Source organism: Spea bombifrons, chromosome 5, assembly GCF_027358695.1.
Source record: "Spea bombifrons isolate aSpeBom1 chromosome 5, aSpeBom1.2.pri, whole genome shotgun sequence".
NCBI lineage: Eukaryota > Metazoa > Chordata > Amphibia > Anura > Pelobatidae > Spea > Spea bombifrons.
The window spans coordinates 62,468,322-62,476,583 of NC_071091.1; the positions used below are offsets into that span (position 1 = coordinate 62,468,322).

General features: G+C 40.4%; 1 long non-coding RNA gene across 2 annotated transcripts; it reads left to right on the forward strand.

Annotated features, from left to right (window-relative positions):
• The first annotated feature begins 982 nt into the window (after window positions 1-982).
• LOC128497970 (uncharacterized) lies at window positions 983-6,964 on the forward strand. 2 transcript variants are annotated; one of them, XR_008354369.1, is made up of 3 exons: window positions 983-1,140; window positions 1,665-1,736; window positions 6,443-6,964. It is a non-coding gene; the product is annotated as an uncharacterized LOC128497970 (long non-coding RNA). The 2 variants fall into 2 exon arrangements; XR_008354368.1 differs by lacking the exon at window positions 6,443-6,964 and having other exon boundaries at window positions 1,665-1,911.
• Window positions 6,965-8,262: the final 1,298 nt, after the last annotated feature.

The window sequence follows — 8,262 nt, forward strand, 5'->3', positions numbered from 1 at the left end:
CCCACAAAAAGACGGTCTGAGGTTATCCTCACCCCCTTCGGAGAACCGCTGCCCTACAAGAGGGAGGCCTCGGATGGACTACCATGTTGCCAGTAGACATAGCTCTCTATGTACCGCCTCAAAGATCACAAGTTAACAGTGTTGTAGAGCATCCATGCTCCTTGGGATATGCTTTTCAGTGCGTAAAGCAAAGACCGCCATAATGTTTGACAGTATCCTACAGTTTTCTACACAGCTTTTCAAATTATTAATGGCCATTTCAAGTCTGATAATTTATGATATATATATTCACCTCAGTCAAAGAGAGATACAGTAGCAGAATTCAAGGTGATGCCTTGGTCTGGTTTAACACAGACCAGCACAAGTATGACTGGTGAACAAAACAGATAATGCTAAGGGTACTCAATCACCTGCACCAGACATCTACAAAGTTTTCAATCCGGTGACAGCGGTTTTATCTAAATGAGAATGAACATACTAAATTGTGTTAGTGATCCCTCACCTTAGAATATTCTCTATATTTTACTCCAGGAACAGTACTAATTCTTTCTTACTAGAACGAAAGCGCTCATGAACATCTTAGTACATTTCCCCATTAGACCAACCTAATTCCTCTATCATTATAATAATTAAAAGGATAATGTACTTGAAATTTAATATAGGACAATGTAGTGTTTTTTTCTAATTAATTGCTGAGTATTATCTATAATTACAGCATCTGCTGTCTGTATAACAAAATCAGCTAAAAAAGACACAAGGTAACAGGAGAGGGCACCAAACTGTAAAAGAGAGAGCGGAGCCGTGACTCACAGGAGGAGGCACATTTTTATGCAGTGAAAGTATTTCATTGCAACAAAATGGAAAGCGCACAGAAGAATGGGATATGTGGCCAACATCACCCTAGAGCACAGGAGGGGTCTGCAGAAGCCTTGCCATGTACAATTCTCAGAATCTTATTATGACTCATGTGTTTACAGCTATGTCTCGTACTGGAGCCTCAACACAGAATGCAGAAGATCCGAACATACCATCCGCAGTCCACCAAAAAAACCTTTGGAAGGTTACATCATCTGTATGCTGCTTGGGGACTACCAGGTTTACAAAATTCTTCCAGCTTCATTCAACACCAAAATAATCAATGTGTTTTGCTGCAACTGATAGTATATTCATAGCACCAATGAGAGTGCCACTTTTTGTTTTTCCATATGATTTCATGTTTTATGTTGTTATATAATGCCTATAATGCATAGCATAAGCCTGGGGTACCATGTTTTATGAGTGCTGCAGAAATTGAAAAGGAACTGCGCTGAAAGGTAGTTTTGGTCAACCTTTCCCCTATTTGCTCAAATTCTGACTGTATCCTATTCTTTGTATACTATGTCCCCATATTAACTGGTTTTAACTTTATGTTTAAATAAAGTTTGTAGGGACCATTGGTCTCTGTACCTAGCACTGTCCGGATTGTGCTATACGACCAGGTACATAGATGTATAGAATCTGACAGCAAAGAAGAACCATTAGGTTCATCTAGTCTGCCCCTCAACCCTAATCATTCCTCTACTTAGATTTGGGGTACACTAATGCTTATCCCATGCATGTTAAAATTCAGTTTCTTCCTTATTTCTCGTATGTACTTCTTTCTTCTCTTTCATTCTTTTCTGTAGGTACCTCAAATCAATGGGAAATTGGATAAGGAACATTTTCAAAGTATAGTTGGCTGTGTTGATATGTTTCAGGTACTGATGTTACTCTGCGGCATATGTCATGTAGGAGATGTGCTGATGTTTTATCTTTTTGTATTCCCCCTAATGTAACACTCAATCTTACCTTCTGTACCCTCTGGTATTTACTGAAAACTGAAAATTATCTACAAATCTATATTAATAAATTAGGTTTCTGTGTTAACTTCTACCACTTCTGCTGGGAGACAGTTCCTCTTATCTACCACACTCTTAATTAAGTAAAACTTCCTTGCATTAGATGTAAGCTCTTGACCCTCAAGTTTTAACATTTGTCCTTTAAAAAAAACTTTCCTTAAGTACCGTACTTAAATGTTTCTATCACATATTCGTGGCTCTTAGGTTTCCTGATCATTTTTATCGTGCAAACCATTTACAATCCTCACAGGCCTCCTCTGAACTCTCTCCACAATATCAATATCTTTTTAGAGATGGGGTCTTCAGAACTATACGCAATACTCCAGGTGAGGTCTGACCAGAGATCTTATATACCGTATTTGCTCGATTATAAGACAAGGTTTTTTCCAGAGCAAATGCTCTGAAAAATACCCCTCGTCTTATAATCAGGGTCGTCTTATAATCAGACCTCAAATAGGTCTGATTATGAGACTAAGATCCAGATCCCCCGCAGCGATGCAGGGGACCTGGATCCTCCTGTGTTAACCCCCCCCCCCCAACTTACCGGTGCTTCTGAGTCCCCGGGGCTTAGTCCGGGCTGCGTGTAGAGCTCTACGCGATACAATCGCGTAGAGCTCTACACGCTTCCCGGACTAAGCACTGGGGACCCAGATGCAGGGGACCTGGATCCTCCTATGTTAACCCCCAACCCAACTTACTGGCGCTTCTGAGTCCCCGGTGCTTAGTCCGGGCTGCGTGTAGAGCTCTACGCGATATAATCGCGTAGAGCTCTACACGATACAATCGCGTAGAGCTCTACACGATACAATCGCGTAGAGCTCTACACGATACAATCGCGTAGAGCTCTACACGCTGCCTGGACTAATCACTGGGGACTCAGAAGCACCGGTAAGTTGGAGGGGGGGGGGATAACACAGGAGGATGCAGGGGACCCCCCCCCCCTCCGGTGCTTCCAAGTCCCTGGTGCTTAGTCCGGGCAGCGTGTAGAGCTCAACGCGATTCGCGTGGAGCTCTACATGCTGCCCAGACTAAGCACCGGGGCTCAGATGCAGGGGACCTGGACCCTCCTGTGTTATGCGCCCCACCCCCCAACTCAGAAGCACCGGTAAGTTTGGAGGAGGGAGGTGTTAAATGGGGGGTGTAAGGCATTTCTGGAGGCAGAGTGCTCTGTGAAATGCCTTTTAACCCCTTTAATGCCACTCTGCCTCCTGAAATGCCTTTTACCTCCCTATATGCCACTCTGCCCCATAATATGCCTTTTAACCCCCTAAATGCCAGAGTGGCATATAGGGGTATAAGGCATTTCTGGAGGCAGAGTGGCACATAGGGGGTCAAAAGGCATATCATGGGGCACAGTGGCATATAGAGGGTTAAAAGGCATATCATGGGGCACAGTGGCATATATGGGGTATAAGGCATTTCTGGGGCAGAATGGCAAGCCTGGGGGCAGATGTGCATAACTGGGGGGGCAGGTTGAAAAAAAAAGGAAAAAAACAAAATATTTTTCTCAATCATAGCTTTTATTAACAAACAATTGTTCACATAGTTTACATGAACTAACATTTACTGGTAAAACTTTTTTCCTACAGGGTCATCTTATATTCAGGCTTTTTCTTTTTTTCATAAGTTAATATTCAGATTTTGGGGGGTCGTCTTATAATCAGGGTCGTCTTATAATCGAGCAAATACGGTATATCAACACTAAACTGCAGCTGCTACACTCTTGTCCATCCTAATTTACTTAAATCATTAGTCATTGGGCTTATTCCACCCAGAATGCCTACCTCGTTGAAAACCTTTGTATCATCTGCAAAAACAGATGTTTGTAATATCGCTAATAAAAATATTAAAAACTATAGGTCCCAAAACTGACCAAAATTTTTTGGTATGGTGGAACATCAGATACATGGATAGTTCATATATAGTATGGTAAGTATGTAAAGAAATTCACTGATCAGCCATAACATTATGGCCACCTGCCTAATATTGTGTAGGTCCCCCTTTGAGTCGCCAAAACAGCCCTGACCCATCGAGGCATGGACTCCACCAGACCTCTGAAGGTGTGCTGTGGTATGTGGTACCAAGACGTTAGCATCAGGTCCTTTAAGTTGCGAGGTGGGGCCTCCATGGATGCATCCACATGATTTAAAAGAAAATGTGATTCATCAGACCAGGCCACCTTCTTCCATTGCTCTGTGGTGCAGTTCTTTGTTCATTGTAGGCGCTCATTTGTCTAGCCATCACAGTTTGGTCCTTCTCAAAGTCTTTCAGATCCTCATGCATGACCATTTTTCCTGCTTCTAACACATCAATTTTAAGGGCGAAATGTTCACTTGCTGCCTACAGCGACCAGCCATAACATTATGGTTGGATATATTAGGTAGCAAGTGAACATTTTGCCCTCAAAGTTGATGTGTTAGAAGCATGAAAAATGGGCAACCAGTATACAGATGGAGGGGAGTAGAATGATGGGTAAGCCTAGCAGCAGCACTCATAATGTATTATAAAGAGGCGAGATGGGTATGAGGGAGACCACTTAAGAGTTGCAGTAGTTAAGATGGAAGATGATGAGGGCACAAACAACACCTGTAGTTGAATCTTGCTTTAAAGATATTTTTAAGATGCAGGCAGCACTTTTTTGTAAACAGACTGAATGGGAAGAGTGAATGAGAGGTTAAAATCACCATCATGGTGTCATGATAGTAACAGAACATGGTGTTGCGCTGACACCAGTATAGTATGGCTATATTAATTACCAGTGAGTGGGCAAGAAGAGGAACAAAAAAATTTCATTTTTTTTTCTTTTTCATATGTTTCTTCTTCATATGTTCAGTATGTACTGTAAGTCATAATGTGCCTTTATAAAACTAGTAGAATATCAAATGGATCACAATTTTAGTATCCCTTCTTATTAGTTGCTGTATTGTTTACATTTGACTTGCTGAGTGATGCAGCACCAGGATCTAGGCACGCAGAAGAACCTTACGAAGCATTTGAATCATGTAATATAATGTCGTGTGTGGTAATTCCACTCAAAACCCTTGATTCTCTCATAGAACCCGCACATGTGCACGGCCATAAAAACACCTGATCAACCTTCGTTTTATCTGATACACAGATCAAAAGATTTCTTATACAAACCATCGAGAAATGGAACTTCCTTTTTTCCAGACGCACTCATTAAAGTATATCACATACGCTATGTTTATTAAAACAAATTAAACACATTGTCGTAACATGCCTTTCTACAACAACATTATGCAAACAGATAAGAATTATTAAACACAACAAAAAAAGCATGAATGAACATTTTAATACGAAGCAGCAGTGTTCCTGCAATAACATGTTTTGGACTGTTGTGTTTGTAAGTTTCACTTCACATTTTAATACATTACTTTACATCAGTTAATGGCAGTTCAGTGCTGCTAGTATGTTGCCACAATTTAGTTAAGCAGAGGAAATCCAAATAATAGTCTTTGAAGGACGGTCTTTACAACAGACGTGGCTGAGGATAATGTGTGACCTCTCTTGTGTGATTTTAATGCATTTTGAATTCTTGAGTCGAATGATAAAGCCACAGACTTCATGCAAATAATTCCTCTTGTTCTGCTTGTGTTACTTTGGAACATATCCTATACGGTCTTCATGTATACTTATTTAATGTGAATGTGAGTAAATAAAAGGCATGCATTAATAGCCCAAAAATCCCATCGTCCAGAGTATTGATAAATATAGGCACAACATGAGGTTGTATATCAAAAGCACTAGGGTGGCAGGTCCAGGGACTGCAGTCCCTGGTAAAAAAAAACAGGGGGTCAGAATAAGCTGTCCCCTGCTGTCCTGCTGCACAATGGGCTGATTACATGGGAGATCTTTGATCTTCACAACCAACCTATTTACGCTGTAGAGTCCGCAGGCTCAGTACAGCATCCATAGACTTCATGAAAAGGTGCTGTGCCATATGATGTCATATCAGTCAGTTTCTCAAAGGTTCGCAGCACCTTTTATTGTATTTGGGATGCCGACCACGGAGGGGGGAGACTGGGGGGCACTGGTCGGGTAAATACATCACTGTGTTGTGAACATACACTTATATGTTTGTCTCAAACTGTGCTCGCTTCATAATTACTCTGTATATTTATCATTTGATCACGTACTCCTTGTTTTTTATCTACATCTTAGCAAAGCTTCATCTATTAAGCATAACCATAAAATGTTTAGACCTGTAAGTGCCAGAGGGGTCTGCAAAGCATTGTGGTATACATTCCATTGGAATAAAAAAAAAGTTTTCAGTTTAACTATAGTGTCTACGTATCATACTATGTTTTCTAACGCAGTACATTCAAGGAAGCCAGTACCAGCAAAGACGCACTGTGGAATGTTTAGACCTGCCATTATAAGTGAGGCATCTCCTCCATCAATCGCATACCCTGCTAAGGCTAAACTGAACCATCTTGTATTTCCTGTTCTTTGTATGCAGCAAAGCATCCAAATATAAAAGATGCCAGAAATGTTAAGCAATAATAACCATTCCATTTATCACTAGCATTTTTTTTGTTCCGCAGATACTTCTACCCCTGACCTGACAGTTCTGGAATTAGTCACAGGCAGCAGGAAAAAAAACTAAAATCGAGAAACAACATACAGACACACTGCGGGCAGAACTATCCCTCTGCTTATTCTGCTATTAGAAAGGCATCTCCTTTTACAGTCATCATCCTATGAGGTCCACTGATTCAAGGAAGCAGCTGGCATGACCCATCATGCATGAGTCTGTAGCTCTGTGTCTTGTGACTCACTCTATGGCTGAGATCTTACACTGATGCTGTAACACAACACATCAAAAAACTTCCACACACAGATACTGATGATATAGAACAGGTCACGAAAACTAATAATGATAACTATGTATAAAAAGGTCATTTAGGCACAAGGTTTTTAAAATGGTCTTTTCATTGCGCCAACTAACAGAATGCTCCTGCTTATCGGACCGTTCTGTTCATTGCTACTGATTGCACCAGAATCACTCTAATGTATAACCCCACAGCTTATTAATTGAATGTACAATAATAATGCATACGCAGATACTTGTTCGTAGATTGTTTTGTACCTGAGAGATTTGCAACTTGCATGGAATTGTGTAACCAGATCCACTAGAACACGACGCCTGTCCTACTGGTAGTTCCGCCAAGTGGTTTTTCCACAGAGCTGTCCTCAGTTAAAGGGCAGCTGAGGTCCACCGTTGGGCTTTTATCTTTTATAGAGATACTGATGGAGAGCTAAATACATGATAAATCAAAATGGAATATTATTATGCATACACAAAAGAACCAAAAGGTCTGGTCATCTTAGTACACCATTGCTTATGAAGCTCCAAAGATGCAGAAGGTCTCTGAAACTGGATGTCCCACATATGATGTTTCAGTGGCAAGGTACCCCACGCAATTTTATAAGATGATACACTATTAATATATAGAAAGTTTTGTTCATGATGTGGGCCCAGAATGATGGGTTGCCTCACTGCTCTGCTCTAAACATATGTAGTGGAGTAAGTTATCATGAGACGGGCTTATTTAAAGAATTGATGGGTATGTAAAGATTTAAAAAAAAAAAAAAAAAGTTTATGTGAATGAGTGTAACACAGGGGTGACGGGTGCAGGACTAATACAAACAGGCTTCTAACAAGGTAACCCTTTGTAAACTAATATTCTTCATGAAATGTGTCTTCTGTGAGGTGGGCACACTTATGTGTGAAGACAAACTGCGGTGCAGAATGATGCAGTCACTATAGCAACTAATGAGCATTTCCTAAAAGTTTGTTCCAGTTTTACTGCTTTGTACCAAAAGTATACATTATGTACACTTATTTGTGAGACATATTGTTATTTTTTACTGCCATTATTCATTAAAAATATTTATTTTAATTGTGTTTTGTAACTGTTTCTATGTTTACCGCTTTATCTCAAATCACCTAACTGTCCTAGATACCAGATGTTTCCCTCTAAGAAATCAGTGCGTTCAATAATCTCAAGGACAGACCCAAGGTCGTCATGGCTTCTGCCAAAACTGAAAAGAATGTCCACCACACCTCTGTGTACTAACACAACACCATCAGTTTACAGCTATAGTGGAACTCCTGGACCAAGAGATACATACATATCTATTAAAAGGCTCCCCATGTAAATCTTCATGTGACCTGTCATGTATGCACATATCTACACAGCACATCAAGTTAACTCGTCAGTGGGTTCTTATATTGGAGATATGTTTATCAGCAATATATGCCTTTTGTATAACTACCTACAAACTACATAGGAAGTCAATACAGTAAAACATTTTGCATAAAAATGTGTTGTGTTAAAATGATAATACTGAATTCAACTCT